This window comes from Pelodiscus sinensis, chromosome 3, assembly GCF_052426305.1.
Source record: "Pelodiscus sinensis isolate ZL-2025 chromosome 3, ASM5242630v1, whole genome shotgun sequence".
NCBI lineage: Eukaryota > Metazoa > Chordata > Testudines > Trionychidae > Pelodiscus > Pelodiscus sinensis.
In genome coordinates, this window is record NC_143054.1 from 5,010,944 (window position 1) to 5,030,907 (window position 19,964).

At 57.0% G+C, this 19,964-nt stretch overlaps 3 long non-coding RNA genes across 3 annotated transcripts; 2 read left to right on the plus strand and 1 right to left on the minus strand.

The window, feature by feature from the left end:
* Positions 1–303: 303 nt before the first annotated feature.
* On the plus strand, positions 304–1,816 carry LOC112546033 (uncharacterized). Its single transcript, XR_003089646.3, has 2 exons — positions 304–656; positions 1,584–1,816. It is a non-coding gene; the product is annotated as an uncharacterized LOC112546033 (long non-coding RNA).
* Positions 1,817–5,598: 3,782 nt separating this feature from the next.
* LOC112546034 (uncharacterized) lies at positions 5,599–9,620 on the minus strand. Its single transcript, XR_003089647.3, has 2 exons — positions 8,660–9,620; positions 5,599–5,834 (listed from the first exon to the last, which is right to left on the minus strand). It is a non-coding gene; the product is annotated as an uncharacterized LOC112546034 (long non-coding RNA).
* A 7,207-nt stretch (positions 9,621–16,827) lies between these two features.
* On the plus strand, positions 16,828–19,881 carry LOC142827544 (uncharacterized). Its single transcript, XR_012902212.2, has 2 exons — positions 16,828–17,761; positions 19,643–19,881. It is a non-coding gene; the product is annotated as an uncharacterized LOC142827544 (long non-coding RNA).
* The last annotated feature ends 83 nt before the right edge of the window (positions 19,882–19,964 follow it).

Below are 19,964 nucleotides of genomic sequence, written 5' to 3' on the forward strand. Positions count from 1 at the left end.
CTGAACCAGACTCACACAGCTGCCCCTCTGGAAGGTGTGACAAGTGGGTCGCTCAAGTCTCTGTTACGCAGAGATGAGAAGATGAAAAGGCACCTGCCTGTGTGATGCTGGGCTCCGACCCATGATGTTCAGAATTACAAGTCTCCATCAGGTCCCTCTGACTCACAGATTCAGTTCAAAGGGCTCCCTCCCTGGATCAGCGCTTTGTGTTTACTTAGAAACCCAGGTGTAAAGCCAAGGTGTCAAATTCCCTCTAAATCTGGGGAGCTGCACGTGTTCCAGGTAAACTCCACCCACCTCGGGATGCCGGGGGAAGGGACCAGGCAGGTTTCATGGCAGAGGGAGGGGCAGGGACCAAAGGGCCCTGAGAACGTGGGGGGTTTGCATCACTGGGAGCGGCCCACTGGGCCAGAGCGACATTGCAGGGACCAACGCACACGTGGAGATCAGAGAGTTCATGCTCCTCCCCCAGCCCCTGCTCTCTGCCAACAAACTCTCTAGAAATACCGGGATCCCCAGCCCAGCACCTCACCGGCCTCCAGCCTCCCTCTCTGCTCCTCTGCTCTGCAGCCCTGCTGAGACCCCAGCCCCTCCAGCCATGAGGATCCTCCACCTGGTGTTTGCTGTTCTCCTGCTGGTCTCCTTGGCTGCTCCAGGTGAGCGGTCGCTCTGGGAGGGGCGGGAATAGGGACGGAGGAGGGGGATCGGTGGGTAACAGGAAGGACTCAGGCTCCCCGGCAGTGTCTGGTGGGGGGGGGGGGCATGTTCTGGGGACAGTCTGAGCCAGGACCACTGTGAGCACCACGTGGGTGTCCACTTGTCTGGGCGTGTTTAGATGAGCCGCTGCTGAGACAGTCCTGAGCATCTGGCTCTCTGGGTTCCCGCCTGGCGAGTCGCTCAGGGATTCCAATTCGGGAGATTTCCCGTAAGGACGGGCAGAGAATTCCACCCTCTCGCCAGCTCCCCGAGCTCAGACCCTGGGGCCAGCGCTCCCCCCGGCTGTGACCCTCACGTTACACACCTGGGTCCACATTGGGCAGAGAAATGCTAGGTGTTTCTGGGAGCTACCTGAGGTGAGCTCTGCCCACAGCCTCCCTCTCACCCCCCAACCTCTATGTTTGAGCCTCAAGGCCCCCTCCATCACCCCAAACATCTCATCCCGAGCTCAGAGCCCCTCCTGTACCTCACACCCCCTCATCCCCAGCCAAGAGCCCCTCCGGTGCCCATACCCCTCATCTCTGGCCCCACCTCCGCCGGATTCCTCATCCCCTCCAGCACCCCACCCCTCTGTCCCAATCCAAACCTCCTGCCACACTCGGTACCCCTAGGCCCCACCCACCAGCCTGCAGCTCCACCATATACCCATCACCCTTGCCCACCCCAGAGGTCACTCCCCCTGCTGGACAGAAGGGGGATGGAGCGATCAGGGCGGAGCCTTGAAGCTGAGCCAGGGCTGGGGAGGGGCTTTGGGAAAGGGCGGGGCAAAGGCAGGGCAAAGACTGTTCACTTTTTTGTAGTCAGAAAGTTGGCAACTCTTTTGATCTGTGAGCAACCTAACCCCGGACTCTCTGTGTCTGGCGCAGGCCTAGGGCAGAAGAAGGGCTGTGCTGGTCGCTGCGACTGGAAATGCGGCAAATACGAGTATGAGACCTACACGTACGACTGCCCCAAGTCCTACTGCTGCCTCCCCCTCACAAAGTGGAAATGAGCCCGGAGGGATCCACCTGCCCTGGACCAGGAGCAGCCGCGGCAGCGGGTCCCCGACTCCCCACAGAAATGTCGTTCCCTCCCCCCATTAAACGAGAGCAGGCCTGGCCTTGGCGTGTGCCATGTGGGTCACTCGTGTGTGGGGCCGTCGTGCAGAGCGGCCCAAGGGGCTGTGAACAGGCCTGTCCCCGAGGGCCCAGGGAAGGGCCGGTCACCTCGGAGCCGAGGCTGCAAAACGGCTCAGGAGAGAGAAAAGCAACTGGCCCCTCCCTGCCCTCGCGTCTGCGCAGGGACGTGGTGCGGGGGGAAGGCGCTGGGTGGGCAGGGGCTGTGGGAGGAGAAGCCCCCGAAGGCCCCGTCTGCACCGCGCCGCTCACAGCCACACGGCAGGGCCCCTGCGGCCGCGCTGTTGCCGGGTGAGCAGTGCAGCCCCGTTATCGCCGGGGGAGAGCTCTCCCGCCACGGGATAAAACCGGCCCGACGAGGGGCCAGAGGTTCTGCCAGAGACGCGTGGCTGCCAGCAATGGAGGGCTGTCCAGACTGGTCCTTTTCATTGCTAAATCGTGTGTTAGTCAGTGGGGTGTTTTTTCACACACCTGAGTGACAAATGTTTCTGCCAGAACAGTGCCAGTCTAGGCACAGCCCCATGCTGCCCGCCCCACCTCAGTTCTGACCATTTTCCTCTGGAGGCCAAGCAGAGTTCAGTCTCCGCAGGCCATTCAGGCCTTCGCTGTCGCTCTCCATCCTGCCATCCCCACATCTGGGCCCACGTTGCTCCCTGGGCTCCAGCCCCCTCCAGCCACGCCCGCCTCTCGATTCTCGCCCCCTGCCAGGGGTATCTGTAGCCCTCAGTCCTTCTCTGCCACCATGGCCGGCCGCAGCCCCTAACTCAGGGCCAGGCTGCCGTCCGTGTCAGCCTGACTGAGAGTGGTTGGGGGAAGTGTGGGGGGCTCCCAGACCCTCTGGCAACAGCCTTGTCCTGCCCTCCTGGGCTCCCCCTTTGCTGTTCACACTCCCTGGGCCCCCGCCCCTTCTCAGCCCCTGTATCCAGGCCGGCCCAGCCTGCAACTAGCCGTATGGAGCCCCCTCTCAGCTGCCCTGAGCCTGCTCTGTCCAAAGTGCTTCTCTCAGGGAACCATCCTGCCCCACGCAGGCCAACACCCAGCTCTGCTCTGCTGAGCAACTCCTTATATACTGGGCTGCCCCCGCAAGCCGTCCTCTGATTGGCTCCCTTTGAGTCTCTCCCTGATTGGCTGGGGCTCTGCACAGGCCTCCCCGCTCCCCCCAGCATGATTTACCCCCTTGTGGCCACAGTGGGTCAGCCCCACGAGTGGGGGAAGCCAGGGAGGTAGGCGAAGGCTCCGGGACAAATCAGCACGGTCGGGCTCTGCAGCCTTTGGCAGCCGACCGCAGGGCCCTGAGCGGGAACCCAGAGGAGAGGCTGGTCCTGGGTCCCTACCAGCCACGGAGGTCGTGGCCCAGGCCAGGCAGTGGCCAGCCTGGGTCAGTGGGCCAGGGAAACACGTTGCTGCCTGGCCCCAGAAGGGGTCGTGTCGGGCGACCCAGCCAGAGGGCCGAGTGCCAACGAGGAGGCTGCAGGTCCAGGAGCAGGAGGGGCCACACACATGAGAGACGATGGGTAAAGACCAGCCCTGGCCAAGCTAATGCCCAGGCGGCCAGGAGCAGGCACCACCCCTGGTACGTGAACCCCCTTAGAAATGGGCTCCCAATTTCTGCTGTTCACTCTGCCACCATTGGCCACTGTGCTCTCAGGCAGCTGTGGGGTGGGAAAGGGGTGGCTGGGGGGCAGCACAGAGGGGGCACGGGGCTGCCATGCAGGAGGGCTGCATCCGAGCTTGCCCTGGGCTTCCTGGCTGTTCTTGATTGGCCGCTGTGCTCGTCTTTACTTGTCCCACCACCAGTCTGCTGCGGCTGGAGGTTGCAAGTCCCTCGGGGCTGTGCATGAGTTGAGTGGGGGAGAGGAGCTAACAGGAGGCTAACTGGAAGAGGTGGGTCAGGGTCCAGGCCCCAGGAGAAAAGGCAGGGCCCAGAGAACATGAGCTATGAGGGGAGACTGAAAGAATTGGGCTTGTCTAGTTTGGAAAAGAGAACCGAGAGGGGGCATGAGAGTGGTTTCCCGGTACAGTATCTAAAAGGGTGTTACTAGGAGGAGAGACAGAAATTGTTCCCCTTGGCCTCTGAGGACAGGACAAGAAGCAATGGGCTTAAACTGCAGCAAGGGAGGTTTAGGTTGGACTTTAGGAAAAACTTTCTGCCTGTCCGGATGGTGAAACACTGGAATAAATTGCCCAGGGAGGTTGTGGAATCTCCATTTCCGGACATACTTTAGAACAGGTTAGAGAAATGTCTATCAGGGATGGTCTAGAGCAGGGGTTCCCAACTTTTTTCGGTCCCCGTACCCCCTTGGCTTTTAGTAAACCTTCCCGTACCTCCTATTCAATAGGAAAGGAAATAAATTCTAGACTCCAGAATCCAGAACTTTTTTCACTAACACAACTACTTTTGAAATATTTCAATTAGGATAATCTAGTTATTTGCCAAATATTTCCTGTACCCCCTTGACAAGCTTCTCGTACCCCCTGGGGGTACACGTACCCCAGGTTGGGAACCCCTGGTCTAGACAGTATTTGCTCCTGCGGTGAGGGCAGGGGACTGGACTCAATGACCTCTCAAGTTCCCATCCAGTTCTCGTGGTCCATGATTCTATGAAAAGTAGTGGGGCAGGAGGTAGGGCCTCAGAGAAAGAGGCGGGGCAGGGCCTCAGGGGAAGAGATGGGGCAGGGGGCAGGCCTCAGGGGAAGAGATGGGGCAGGGGGCAGGTCTCAGGGGAAGAGATGTGGCAGGGGGCAGGGTCTCAGGGGAAGAGATGTGGCAGGGGGCAGGGTCTCAGGGGAAGAGGCGGGGCAGGGGGCAGGCCTCAGGGGAAGAGATGGGGCAGGGGGCAGGGCCTCAGGGGAAGAGGCGGGGTAGGGGGCAGGTCTCAGGGGAAGAGATGGGGCAGGGGGCAGGTCTCAGGGGAAGAGATGGGGCAGGGGGCAGGTCTCAGGGGAAGAGATGAGGCAGGGGGCAGGTCTCAGGGGAAGAGAGGAGGCAGGGGGCAGGTCTCAGGGGAAGAGATGGGGCAGGGGGCAGGTCTCAGGGGAAGAGATGAGGCAGGGGGCAGGTCTCAGGGGAAGAGATGAGGCAGGGGGCAGGTCTCAGGGGAAGAGATGGGGTAGGGGGCAGGTCTCAGGGGAAGAGATGGGGTAGGGGGCAGGTCTCAGGGGAAGAGATGGGGCAGGGGGCAGGTCTCAGGGGAAGAGATGGGGCAGGGGGCAGGTCTCAGGGGAAGAGATGGGGTAGGGGGCAGGTCTCAGGGGAAGAGGCGGGGTAGGGGGCAGGTCTCAGGGGAAGAGATGGGGCAGGGGGCAGGTCTCAGGGGAAGAGGCGGGGTAGGGGGCAGGTCTCAGGGGAAGAGATGGGGCAGGGGGCAGGTCTCAGGGGAAGAGATGGGGCAGGGGGCAGGTCTCAGGGGAAGAGATGGGGCAGGGGGCAGGTCTCAGGGGAAGAGATGGGGCAGGGGGCAGGTCTCAGGGGAAGAGGCGGGGTAGGGGGCAGGTTTCAGGGGAGGAGGCAGGGCAGGGGATTGGGCCTTGGCTGGGGTGGGTGCTGGTTTTCGGTCTGTAGAAAGTTGCCCCTCCCCCCAGTTACAAGGCAGAGGGTAAAACCAGGATTTCTCAGGGGCCATTTTGCAGACATGGCTCAGGGATTATTGGCACCTTCCCTGGGCTGTGAGCAACGGGCCTGCTAACAGGGTTGGGCTCTAGAATCTTTCCAGGTTCCCCACACGAGAGCCCTGAGACACGAGGGACCCACACGGCACACGCCAAGGCCAGAGCTGCTCTTATTTAATGGGACGAGGGAGCAACATTTCTGTGGGGAGTCGGGGACCCGCTGCGGCGGCTGCTCCTGGTCCAGGACGGGTGGATCCCTCCGGGCTCATTTTGTCTTTTTGGGAGGGACGCAGCAGTTGTATTTGCAGTTATAGGTGCCGTACACCTGCGTCTCGTATTTGGCACATTTGGACTTGGTGCAGTTGCCACGACAGGCCTTCTTCTGCCCATAGCCTGCGGAGACAGAGAGCGTCCAGGGTCAGGCAGAAGAAAAGAACAACGCTCACAGTTACTGCCCACCCAAACAGCCCGGCCCCCTCTCTCCAGTCCCTCCTGTGCGGCTCTGAGGGTCCCCACGAGACAAGACCCTGGTGTCTTCCCCAATAGCATCACAACCACACTCACATTCATGCTCCAGGCCAAGAGATGAGACTGACTGAGAAGCTGAACGGGAATTTCTTGCCCTGGAAGGGACGGCCGCTTACCAGGCAGCAGCTGCCTTCCCCTTCATAGGAAGAACATAAGAACAGCCAGACGGGGTCAGACCAGAGGCCCAGTGTCCTGTCTGCCCACAGCGGCCAATTCCAGGTGCCCCAGAGGGAGGAACACAACAGGGAATCATCCCTCTTCTGTCATCCATTTCCAAACAGGGGCTAGGGACACCATTCCTACCCATCCTGGCTAATAGCCTTTGATGGACCTAACCTCCATGAATCTATGTAGCTCTTTTTTCTGGTCTTCACAACGTCCTCTGGCAAGGAGTTCTGTAACCCACACACCTAGGCTATGTCTACACCGGCGCGATCTTGCGCCAGAAAGATGCAAATGAGGCTAAGCGTGGAATAGCGCCGAGCCTCATTTGCATATCTAATGAGCCGCCCTTTTTGCAGAAGAGGCTCTTGCGCATGAAGGAGCGGTCTACACGGCCCCTTCTTGCGCAAGAAAAACCCTCTTGTGCAATGCCGTTGTGCTGATTATTTTCAGGAATAACAGCAATGCGCAAGAGGGTTTTTCTTGTGCAAGAAGGGGCAGTGTAGACACTTCTGGTGCAAGAGCCTCTTCCGCAAAAAATGGCGGCTCATTAGATATGCAAATGAGGCTCGGCGCTATTCCGTGCTTAGCCTCACTTGCATATTTCTGGCCCAAGAGCGCACCAGTGTAGACAAAGCCCTAGTGTGGTTCACTGACCAATGCAGTGGCACCTAGACCACATCAACAGCTAAGATCAAAAGACCTCTACAGCATGGGACGGGAGGCAGCTGGATTTTAGCTCAGAGGATGTAGGCTCCTATACTCTGCTTCAGATGTCCCGGGTTCAAACCTGCCTGGTGGTGGTTACAGGCCCACAGGTTGATATTGTTCTGAGTGAAGAAAAACTTGCTTTCATTTGTTTTAAACCTGTTGCCTATTCATTTCATCCGGAGACCCCTAGTTCTTACGTTATGGGAACACGTCAGTAACTTTTCCTTTTTCACTTTTTGCACACCAGTCATGATTTTATAGACCTCTATCCTATCCCTCCTCAGTCTCCTCTTTTCTAAGCTGAAAAGCACTAGCCCTTTTAATCTCTCATCATGCAGTGTAGACGTAACCTGAGAGGGTATCAGAGCTCTAAATGCCTCCCGCCTGATGTCTTAAGAGACGTTATGGGGAGAGAAGTATTGGGGGAGCCCCTGAGAAGGAAGAAAAGTGGGTTCCTGTAGTTCAGAGGGCATCTCCGTGGGAAAGACACACTGGCCGGGTGCTGGTGTGTGTGAGGGTCCAGGGCAGGTGAGAGCAGGCAGGATGTCAGAGATGGAGACAGAGAGAGCGATGGAAGGAGCGGGTGTAGGGAGAGGAAGGGAGTGGGTGTAGGAGCTGGATTTGGGAAGGAAGGGGCATTGGAAGGGGGAGAATGGGAGAAGAGGAGGTAGTGAAGGAGAGAGTAGAGAGGTAGGAGCAGCTAGGTGGAGACGGTGGAAGAAGGAGATGGAAGAGGGAAATGGCAGTGGGCGGAGGAGAGGAGAAGAGCAGGAAGGAAGGAGAAGGCCAGTTGTGAGGGAGGGGACCATGAAGTCCATGGTACTCCTGGGAGACTTTGAGTGGCAAAATCCTGCTCTTGACCATCTGAGCTCATGAACAGTCAAGGTGCCCACCCGATTCTGGGCAGCACCTGTGCAGGTTAGACACACCGTGGCATCCCCTTGAAAATCTAGCTCTTCAGGGCGCACAAAACGTGGCCATCGTTAAAACTCCATTGAGCCCAGAGGGAGAAGAGCTTCCATGGTTATTAGAGTGGCTGTTTCAGGCTCTCTGCAGACTCGGGAAAGCAGCACAGCCGTGAGTTACACACAGTTCCTGGCTCAGAAATCACCTTTCCAATAATAAAGGGAAACGTTTCCTCTCCAGCTCTCTAGGGAAGCAGGATCTCAGGGGGCTGCTGGGTTTACTCTGTTTTCTGCAGGACAGAAACATCCCTAAAACCAGGGCTCACAGGACACCCTGGAGTGCAGCAAAGAGCATCCTTACTCGGTCCTTCTCCTGAGAATTTGGAGCCAGAATTTTCATGTGCAGCTCTCCACTGTCAGGCAGCCCCATCTACAGCAAGGCATTCGCAACCAATGGCCTGGTTTTCAGGAGGGACCCAAAGGAGCTGGGGTGCTCAGGGCCTCTGGGAATCAGGCCTGTTGTATCTCTGTGCCCAGTGTGGACCCAGGTGTGTAACGTGAGGGTCACAGCCGGGGGGAGCGCTGGCCGCAGGGTCTGCACTCGGGGGGCTGGTGAGAGGGTGGAATTCTCTGCCCGTCCTGACGGGAAATCTCCCGACTCGGAATCCCCGAGCGACTCGCTAGACGGGAACCCAGAGAGCCAGATGCTCAGGACTGTCTCAGCAGCGGCTCATCTAAACATGCCCAGACAAGTGGACACCCACGTGGTGCTCACAGTGGTCCTGGCTCAGACTGTCCCCAGAACATGCCCCCCCCCCCACCAGACACTGCTGGGGAGCCTGAGTCCTTCCTGTTACCCGCCGATCCCCCTCCTCCGTCCCTATTCCCACCCCTCCCAGAGCGACCGCTCACCTGGAGCAGCCAAGGAGACCAGCAGGAGAACAGCAAACACCAGGTAGAGGATCCTCATGGCTGGAGGGGGCTGGGGTCTCAGCAGGTCTGAAGAGCAGGGAAGCAGAGAGGGAGGCTGGAGGCCGGTGAGGTGCTGGGCTGGGGATCCCGGTATTTATAGAGAGTTTGTTGGCAGAGAGCAGGGCTGGAGGAGGGACATGGACTCGCTGAACTCCGCATACATGCTGTTCGCTGCCGGACACGCTGTAATGTCACTCCGGCCCAGTGGGCCCGCTCACAATAATGCCAACCTGCCACGTTCTCAAGGCCCATTGTTCACTGCCCCTCACATGGAACATGCACAGTTCCTTCCCCACAGCTCCCGGACGCGTGGCTGGCGTTGACTCTCCTTCACATCCGCTTTCTGGGGTTAGAGGGACTTGAACACACTTCACATTGCCCTCTAAATGAGCAAAAAGCCCGCACTGGTTCTCTAAGGGGCGATTTTGTTGAGGTGGGTTCTGTTTTGAGCAGGGGATTGGACTAGATCACAGAACATTTGAATTAGAAGGAACCCCAAGACGTCATCAGGTCCAGTCCCCTGCCCTAGAAGACTTCCTAACACCCCTTCCGACCCCAATTGTCTATGATTCCATGAACAGGGAGCTGTCTGGGGCAGGCGGCTGGATAGGAGGACCTGAGGGAGATTTGGAGGCATGAGTGGGGAAGGGGTCAGCGTCACAAATGCCAGGGCCTTGTATTTCTTCTCCTCCACCTGAGAAACGTCACCATTCCACATGCTGTAGGTCTTGGCTGATGTCCTGGCTCCACCGATCATTATGACACTGCCGAATAGCTGGATCCAGGTGGACAGCAAGCATAGCTAGATAGCCTATTAACTCGTCCTAGATCATAATGCAGAGTGGGCTAGAAAAGCCGATATTTAAAGTATATACTAAGAGCCATGTGTAAACTTCCCAGTACTTCGCCCCCGTTGGGATCCTGCCGAGGTGCCGGCTGTAGTGTGCCCCAAACTTCCATAATATCAGCACCCAGGCTTCTATCTTCAGAGGTGTCTTCCTTGTATATGTTCCAGGTGACTCCAGATCACTAGGGCTATGTCTAGACTGCAAGCCTCTTTCGAAAGAGAGCGTCTAGACTGCACGGAGAAATTTCGAAAAAGCGGCTTGCTTTTTCGAAAGAAAGCATCCAGTGAGTCTGGATGCTCTCTTTCGAAGAAGCCCTATTTACATTGAAGAACGCCTTCTTTCGAAAGAGGAACTTTCGAAAGAAGGCGTTCGTCCTCGTAAATTGAGGTTTACCGCCATCGAAAGAAAAGCCGTGTTCTTTCGAATTAATTTCGAAAGAACGCGGCTTGAGTCTGGACGCAGGGGAAGTTTTTTCGAAAAAAGGCTACTTTTTTCGAAAAAACCCCTGAGTCTGGACACAGCCTCGGTGAAATTCTCTCATCTGCATGCTTCAGGGGAGCAGACTGGATAATCCCCGTGGGCCATTAGCTCCCTCGCATCACTTCACGTCACTCAAAACTGTTGCCTTTTCCAATGTCACCATGGCTGTGGAATTAGTGCTGACGGAGGGTAAACGTCTGCAGCTGTCGGAGAATCTTCTTCCCAAGTATACTCTCGGTCCGGGGCCTTAGCTGGTGTAAACTGACTCAATTCTATTACAGTCATAGAACCGTAGAACACTTGAACTGGAAGGGACTTTGAGAGGTCATCAGGTCTGGTCCCCTGCCCTCACAGGTCAGTCAATGGAGCTACCCTGATTAAGATCTGTCCATTGCTATGAACAATCTTTCTCGAGGGTTTGTACTTGAAATGCCTGTGCTGGTGTTGGGCACCTTACCTAGCTAGAAAGGCTGGGGAACGCTTGCTTATGCTTAGAAGTCCTCACCCCGCAGAGTTCCAGCAGCACAGAGAGAATTTCATCTTGAAAAGTGTTTTTATTCCTTCCCCCTGCCCCTGCAGAGTTCAAGCTGGCGGGATGAGGGCCCATCTCTTCTCAGGTGTGGGAGGAGCAATCAAAATCTGGTGCACGGATGTTCTACCGGGGCTCGTCTGTTGTCCCTGGGCTTTCTTTTGCTGGCGAGATGATGACACCGCTAACAGTACTAACCCCGGTGAATCAGCCACACGTGTGTCGGGGGGTGGGGAGGGCTTGGGGTCTTGGCATGAGCTGGTATGTGATCTGCCAGGTCACAGCCACATCATCACCCTGACATTCAGCTGATTGAAAAGAACGTGTCAGTCGTGGTCAGAGCCCTCACTTCTATAGGACTGTTCGGGCCAGCCACCCTAAGCCCTGCATTGTGGGGTGGGGGCCTGCCACAGCTGTCTCAGCTGTCCTATAAATGGGATGTTGTGCCATGCTAGCCGCGGGGCCCAGGGCAGCCGGGGGGGTTACCGGGGGTCTTGGCACAGGGCAGCAGTGGGGCTGGACCCCCTGACACTCCCCATGGTGGGGGGGATCCCGAGCCCTGCTGCTGCCCCATGCCAGGACCCCTTGCAGTCCCCTGCCGGGACCCCTTGCAGTCCCCTGGGTCACGTCTCTCGGGGAGGGGGCTTTGAGGAGGGTGTGCAATGCAGGCAGAGTGGGGGCAGAATGAGGTGGGGCGGGGTGGGGTGGGACAGGGGCAGGGTTTGAGGAAGAGGCAGAGCAGGAGTTGGGCAGAGGCAGGAAGAGGTGGGGCAGGAGCATGGCCTAGAATGGGGTGTTTGCCCTGGGCCCCACACCTGGAGCACCGGGGGGCTTACCTTGGGCCCTGCACCCACCTAGGAGCAGCCCTGGTCATTGTGGGTAGAGTCACTGCTTCCCAGGAGAGAATCACCCATCCTGTAAATAGGACCAACTTTCTGAGGTAAAAGACTTTCAATTTGGCCTTATTGAGACACACGCTGTTAGCAAGTGATCCAAATCATACCGTAGCCACGCTCTGTCCTCTTCATTGCTTTCCACCCCCTCCCCAGCCTTGTGCCATCAGCAAACGCTGAGAGATGATGTTATGTTTTTTTCCTACAATTGACAGAAAACAGCTTCGGCTGTTATCTATACTCTGGATTCTATCATTTTCACTGCAACACATCTGATAATGCAGGTTTTACCAATGAAAGCTCATGAGATAATATATTTGTTAGTCTCTAAGGCTCTGTCTACATTACGGCTGCATCTAGACTGGCAAGTTTTTCCACAAAAGCAACTGCTTTTGCGGAAAAACTTGCCAGCTGTCTACACTAGCCACTTGAATTTGCGCAAGAACACTGACGATCTCATGTAAGATTGTCAGTGTTCTTCCACAAATACTATGCTGCTCCCGTTCGGGCAAAAGCCCTTTTCCGGAAATGCTTTGGCGTAAAAGGGCCAATGTAAACAGCTGAAAATTGTTTTGCGCAAAAAAGCCCCGATGGCGAAAATGGCGATTGGGGCTTTTTTGAACAAAACCGCGTCTAGATTGGCACGGACGCTTTTCCGCAGAAAGTGCTTTTGCGGAAAAGCGTCCGTGCCAATCTGATTCTTCCTCACATGCAGGAGTTATTATTTTGAAATAACAAGCCCGTTATTTTGAAATAATTTCAAAATAACGGGCTTCTGGTGTGGACACTCACCTTGTTATTTTGAAACAATGGGAGTTATTTTGAAATAAATCCCCAGTGTAGACATGCCATAAGGTGTTCTAGCACTGCTGAGTGTTAAATAGAGTAGAGCAAAAGATCAAAGCCAGGCGCTCCCGTCCTTCTGTAGAAGAGTGGGTCAAAAGCTACTAAAAAGCTTTTGTGGAAAACTGTAAAGAAAAATGTTTATTGAAAATGTCCATGGAATTTTCTCATATTTTGAAGGAAAGGTGAACTTACTGAGGGGGAGACGGGGGAGTGTAAATCATGCTGACGGCAGGTGACTGTTACAGAACCAGCTGTATAAATTTGGTAAACTGGGCACAGTCAGAACAAATTGTGTTTTTGTCCAGCCAAATGCCATAACCTTCACCATAAATCGTAAGGTCATAAATCTCGGAACAAAGACTGTAGGCCCCAGCTACAGGACTGGGGACGATGCCCTGGAAAGCTGTGACCCGGGAAGGATTTAAAGATCATGAATGAGCCACAAGACATGAATTTTCAGCGTGACGCTGTGCCTAAGAGAGCTAACCCCAAAACCCGTTTCTGATGTCTATGCTTTTGCAAAGGATGAGGAGCAACCAGGGAGGCTACATTTACACTATGAGTTTTCTCGGCAAAAATATGCTAATGAGGGATTCATTTGCATGTGTCTCATTTGCATATTTGCTGCCGATCCATTTTTTTGCTAGTGTTTTTGTGAAAAAAGAAAACATCCATACCGATAGTTTTTGTGCAAAAACCCTAGTGAAAAAAAGGGATTGGCAGAAAATATGCAAATGAGATTGCGACTCATGCCAATGAGTCTCTCATTAGCATATTTTTTGCCGAGAAAACTTGTAGTGTAGACGTAGCCAGAGTGTTCAGAGAAGAACGCCGAAGGGTCAGGCGAGCTTGGAAAGGCTGCCCTATAGCGAGAGGCTCTCAAACTATGGTCCTCGGCCCTTCTGTGGTCCGTGAGCTCCATTCAGTTTGTCCGTGAACAGTTCCCAGAAAGGAACTAAGGGACTTCCCTCTAGATGTGCAGAGCTATGCACAGAGGAGGGAGGGGGTGCACATGAGAGAACGAAGGGCTGTGTCCACCTAATTAGTGGCTCGCCACTGATCTCTGCCATAGTTCACCTCTCTGGCAAGCCATTCCCTAAGCGCCCGTTGCAAACGGGGCTGGAGCGCAGAGGAACTCGCCTTGTTGGGAGGACAGGACTGAGAATCTTGTTTCCCTGGGGAGGATGTAGGGGTGTGGCAGGGCGTGGAGTGAGAGGCACTTCGCCACTCCAGCCCCAATCCAGGGAAATGGATGGGGGCTGGCTGAATATCCCAGTGCCTGCCTGGCAGGGGAGCCGACAGAATTGCTGGGCCCCTAGGCTCCTGGAAGGGGCAGAGCCTGAGGCGGAAGGGGTCGGGCTGTGCGGACTTCCCCCAGTCCTTAGTGTTGCTTGGAGCATGCAACGGGGGCTCCGGCGGTGATTTAAAGGGCCAGTAGCAAAGGGAGCAGCTGAGAGCTACGGGCCCTTTTGAATCACTAGGTCCGGGGGTAGTTACCCCCCTACCCCCTCTGTCGGTGGAGCTGTTGCCTAGGAACCGGCAGCACCTGCTAGCCCCATAAGCCAGGGCTATGAAGGCTTGGAGGAAGCCAAAGAGAGGAGGAACGGGAGGGGAGGGGAAGGCCAGGACAGGCCAGACTAGACCAGGCCTGGCCCGGCCCGACCCAGCGCAGAGGGAGCTGGAATCCTCCGAGTCTGTGGCTGACCAGGCCTGCCCTTGGCACAGCTGGCTGTGAGACCCGTACCTAGGTGATAGGAAAACAGCTGTAAATAAAGAGCTCTGGTGTTGCCCCAAGCGGGGGCGTCCCTGGCTGATTGGAGCGAGCAACAGGGGCCAACACCGGAGGGGGCCCAGCGTGCACCTCACAGAGGTTGGCTCTTGCTCCGTCTGTCATGGGCCAGTTTCACTCTGTTCAGCCACATTTGGGTCCTGCCCCCCAAGGGCAGAACCGCGGGGTTCTGGCCATTCCCCAGTCCTGGCTGGGCCCTCGCGAGCTCCCGCCCTGCAGAGTGGAAACTCCAGGCTGCCATTACAATCAAGAAGGGAGTCTCTGGCGGCACACTACGAAGGAGAGCAGCACTGAGTGTTGGGCTCCCTCCCCGCCCCATAGAATCCCCCGCCCCACACGAGGTGCCCGGGCTCCCTGTCTAAGGCAAGAAGTGAGTTAGATGCCTAAGGCTGGGATTTTCAGAAGCCAGCAAGCTGAGCTGCCTAAGATAGCCATCGATGCCATGCAAAGGAAAGGGATCTAAACTCCGCCCCTGAAAGGGGTGTAGCTCTGGTCTACACCACCATGTTTCTCCGTCTGCTGTCAGTCACCCACTACGCCCACCCAACAACTCCGCCTCTGTGAGAAGCGGTGCTCCCTGTAAGCTGAGCACTTGGGCAGACACCCAGAAGAGAGCCAGAGGTCACCCAGCTGATTAACAGGGTGCCCACAGTGCCCCCAGCAGGCAGCCCGTGTTTCTAGTGGTGGTGCACATCTACACATGCCTTGGTGCACAAAGAAAAAATTTATTCCGCACATGGATGTTAAAAATTAGAGGGAGCACTGGTGAGAGGTACAGAGTTTGGGTCGATGTAGTTCAGTCAACACTGCATCAGCGTAGCCGTTGCGTTGACTGCTCCGGTTGTCACCCCCAGGGGGGTGGGGTTCCGGCTGTCAGAGCCCCACAATGCTCAAGCAGACAGTAACTCAGTGCTCCGGGGTCAGGCCAGGCACTGCTGACAGAAGGAGCTGGTGTGCACAAGCCAAACCACTTTAAATTCCTACTGGGGCTGTGAGTGGAGGTGGCTTAAGTCAACTGTACTGTGTAGTTGAGACTTTCTCTTAGGTGCTTATCACTCATTGATCTTGGCCTCTAGGCTCACAGGCCAGAGGGAAGTTTTGCCCTTACTCCATTTTTTTTTCCAAGCAGAAACCCACCCCTGGCATTCCATGATGGAGGCAAGTTGCCCTGTGCCCTTGCAGCCGAAAACCAGAACTCATTCATGGAAGAGAGGGGAGCTCATTACCCGCTGCTTAGGACAAGGTCTGGGCTCCAAGTGCCTGTGTAACGCTGACGGGGGAATCGAACCTGGGACCTCTGGAGCTCAGTGCAGGAGCCAGCTAGCTCTCAGCTAAGGCTGTAGAGCAAACTCGCTCTTTCTTTCTCAGTGCCATGCCATGGGACAGTGCCCCACCCCAGCAGGTGTGCAGGTTACACTTACACCAAAGCAGGTAGAGCCTGGCCTTTCGACCCTGGGGATTGCGCGAACGCCTCAGCTACCAGAGGATGTGGTGAAGGCCAAGACTTCAACAGGGCTCAAAAAAGAGCCAGATAGATTCATGGAGGTTAGGATCATCAATGGCCATTAGCCAGGATGAGGAGGAATGGAGTCCCTAGCCTCTGTCTGTCTGGAGGTGGGTGACAGGAGAGGGATCATGTGTTGATTCCCTGTTGTGTTCCCTCCCTCTGGGGTACCTGGCATTGGCCACTGTCGGCAGACAGGACCCTGGGCTAGATGGACCTTTGGTCTGACCCTGTGTGGCCGCTCTGATGTTATGTTCTTACTAGGAGCTTTAGGGGAGCTAAACCTATAGGTTTACTTACCTATAAACAACAGCCAGTGGAGAAGGTGCCTGGATCTCCCTCACCAGGTGAGGATCTGTGGTAAGGACTGCCTGGGCCACTTCTTCCATTACACGTCACAGCCTGCCCTAACCACTAGGCATAACTGCTCTCTCCTGACCTCCTCACCTCCACCTGTCTTTTGTGCGGGGCCAGAACCCAGGGGGACATGCTCAGCCTTTACCTCAGCCTTGCCTCTCTTGCGAAGGGGTTGCCTACATGAGCTTTGTCGCTCATTATAGGGTTGCCAGGTGTCGTATTGACCCGGACAGGTTGGTATTTTCGCCTCCTGTCAGGTAAGAACATTCAGAAAATATCAGACTCCTCAAATGTCCAGGGCTTTCTGATTTTTTCCAAGGCAGGAGGGGAAAGTCCCGGGCTGTCCGGCTCAGTTCGGAGGCAGCCTGGCAACCCTAGTGCTTACCGGGAAGCTGTCCGGCTCGGCGCAGGAAAGCAAGATGATGGGCGGCCGCCGGCAGCCTGTTAGGGCTATGCTCGAATCTGGCCTCACGCCTAAAAGGGCCCCGTGCCCTAAAGCCAGGAGTGAGCTGGCGTGCCAGGCGCGCTGCAGAAGGGGGCGCCGGCCTTGGAGGAGGAGCGCGGTGGCTTCTGTGGACCGTGGGATGGGGAGTCAGCCCCTGGGTTTGGCTGAAAAGCGGGACTCTGCCCTGTAGCTGGGGATTTGAAGGGGCTGTGAGTTGTTACTTTGTGTGCTGGTTTTTTTTTTTTTTTTGCTCAACCAAAATTTGTGCGTGTGGTTTTTTTTTACATTTTTCTTTGGTCAACAAAAAATTCTGGCTGCCAGGACCCCGTCAAAACAGTGCGAATTGGGCCCGGCACTTCCTAAAGCCGGTCCTGCTTGCGCTCCTTTTTTTTTTTCGGTATTTTTTCTGAAACCGTCTGGCAACCCTACTCAATACGCCATGTAGACAAAGCCTGAGCCACGCTGGCATTCAGCCAGCCGTTCGTGGGCTGGAGGGAGGAATCGCACGCTGGGATTTTAGAGCCCTGAAGGCTGGAGTGGAGGACGAGTACTCTCTTTTGGTCCCACCACTTAGGCAATCTAGGAACGGAGCTGATCTACCCTCTGGCTTCCAGAGCTAACATACCGGGGACGAGATACGGGCTAACCGCACGGAGACTTCGTGTCCCCAGCCTTGTCGATGCTTATTTGGGACCAGGAGAGGCCACCAGAACTGCTGGTACCCTGGGCTGTTCCCTGGGAGAGAGAACAGCCGCCCAGACGTGAAACGAGAGAATTCCTCCGTGGCCCCTTCCGGAGGGAGACCTGCGTTAGTGATGCCGATTCCCTCCCCGTCAGATCCAAATTAAGAAACTCCCTCGGGCCCAGAAGCCCACCCCCAGCACACTGAGAAACTCTGGCTCGTAGCTTTGGCTTCCTTGGAGAGCTCACTTTAGGGAGCCAGATGTGAGGAAGGGCGAACTCCTCTTGCAGGCCCGGGGGCTGGGAGGCGGGAGCCAGGCACGTTCCACATGAGGGGCCGAGGCAGGGGCAGTGCACAATGAGCCCTGAGCGTGTGACAGGTGTGTATTATTCGGCGTGGGCCCACTGGGCCAAAGCGACATTACAGCCTGTCTGGTCGCAAACAGTACGTCCCTGGACGGCAGCGAATTCAGGGCCCTCCCACCCCTACATCCTGCTCTCTGCCAGCCAACGCTCTATAAAAACCCAGGACGCTTAGCATCTCCACTTCGCTGCTTCATTTTCTAACCTCTCTCTGCTTCTCTGCTCTCCAGCCCTGCTGAGAAACCAGTCATGAGGGTCCTCTACCTGGTGTTTGCTGTTCTCCTGCTGGTCTCCTTGGCTGCTCCAGGTGAGCGGTCGCTCTGGGAGGGGCGGGAATAGGGACGGAGGAGGGGGATCGGCGGGTAACAGGAAGGACACAGGCTCCCCGGGAGTGTTTAGTGGAGGGTCTGTGGACAGTCTGAGCCAGGACCACTGTGAGCACCACGTGGGTGTCCCCTTGTCTGGGCGTGTTTAGATGAGCCGCAGCTGAGACAGTCCTGAGCATCTGGCTCTCTGGGTTCCCGTCTAGCGAGTCACTCGGGGATTCCGAGTCGGGAGATTTCCCGTCAGGACGGGCAGAGAATTCCACCCTCTCGCCAGCCCCCCGAGCTCAGACCCTGGGGCCAGCGCTCCCCCCGGCTGTGACCCTCATGTTACACACCTGGGTCCACATTGGACATAACGATCAAACCGGCCTGATTCCCAGAGGCCCTGAGCACCCCAGCTCCTTTGGGTCCCTCCTAAAAACCAGGCCACGTTCACGGAAGTGCCTGGAGAGGGCTCCTAAATCCAGACAGTGGGCGCCCGAGGGAGAGAGCCCGGCCTCAGATCCAGGGAGAGAAGGCCGAGCAGGGCGTGGGCGCCGGCTCGAGGGGTGTCTCTGCCTCAGAGAAAACTGTCCAGCCCCCCACACTCGGAAACCCTCCCTCAGTGCGGTACCAGCCCACGTGCCCCACCGCCCGCGTGGACACTGCAGTTCAGGGGGTGCCCGGGGTCCAGGCCCCGTTGCCGTGGTGTCCGTGGGGAGGGCTAGAGAGGTAACTGGATGCCAGGGCCAGTCTCTGAACCGTGCACTGGGTGTTACGCGGTGCAATGCTGCCCTCCTGAGTCGGCCGGGGGCAAGAGCTCGCAGAACCGGGAGTGCTGCTTGATTTGGGGCCTCAGCTACGACCCCGTGTGTCCAGCCGGCGCACAGGAGTCCCAGGCTGCTGTGTGCAGATGGGCGGCGGCGGCCTTCTGCTCCCCCTTTCATGACAAGCAGTGCCAGGCTCTGCCAGGGTGCCATGGAAGCCAGCCCCTCCCTTCCCCCATCTCCCTCTGCCTCTCACGCCCCATGCTCCCGTCTCCCTCCCAGCACTGCCCTTCCCCATCACTGCCTCTTTTCTCTCTGGCCACCAGCCCCTTCCATTATTCCTCGTGCGTGAACACACACGAACATGCACACGCACGCACAAACACATGCACACACGCACGCACATGCGCATGGACACATACACACATGCACACACACGCACCCACATGCGCACGCACACACACACGCACATGCACATGCACATGCACACATACACATGCACATACATGCACACATGCAGGCACGTGCACACACTCGCACATGCACGCACACATGTTCACACACATGCACGCACACATGTTCACACACATGTGTGCACACACACACACACACATACACACGCAGCCAGAGCTCCCTTGCTCTGAGACTCACACACAGCAGCCAGTGACTCTCTGAACTATAGGGAATGACGTGACCCCCATTTTCCTTTCTAAGGGGCTCCCCCAATTCTCCATCCCCAGACCCGGCTCTGGGGTCTCGCAGGAGGTCCCGGAAGGGGCAGATCTCACCCTGGAAGGAATGGGGCTGGGACAGGGGCTGTCAAGGGAGACGCTAATTGGGCAGCAGCTGATGCCCCAGGAAGGGGAAGGGAGCCCGGGCCGCACAGAGCCGCCCTTCCCTTCTAGGGCAAGAAACGGCCCCTCAGCTGCCCCTCGCTTGGGACTGAGCATGAAGGGGACTATCTGGGAACCCGTGTGACGCTGCTGGGAAGCCCAAAGCCCAGCTCCCCCCATGTCGCTGTCCCACACGCACCGCGGCGTTGGGGGGGGGGCATTCTGGTGGGCACCGAGCGCCGCGCCGCCCTCCCGCCTAACCCGCGCTCTCTCTCTGGCGCAGGCTCTGGGCAGTACGGGTACCACAAGGGCGGCTGCACGGGCCGCTGCGACCATACGTGTCGGAAGTACGAGGTGGCGTCTCGAACCCACGACTGCAAGAAGAAGTGCTGCACCCACCCCAAGAAAGGCTAAGGGCCGGCGAGGACACCCGCCACCCGCGCAGGAAGAGCGGCAGTGGCCGCGGCCCGGCCCTGGAGCAGGCCTGTCGTTCGCGCTTCATTAAACACGAGCAGGCCCGGCCTTGGCGTGTGCGGCGTGTCTCCCGTCTCGCGAGGTCTGGTGCAGAGGGCCAGGAAAGCGCCCGGCGCTCGGCCCAGCGAGTG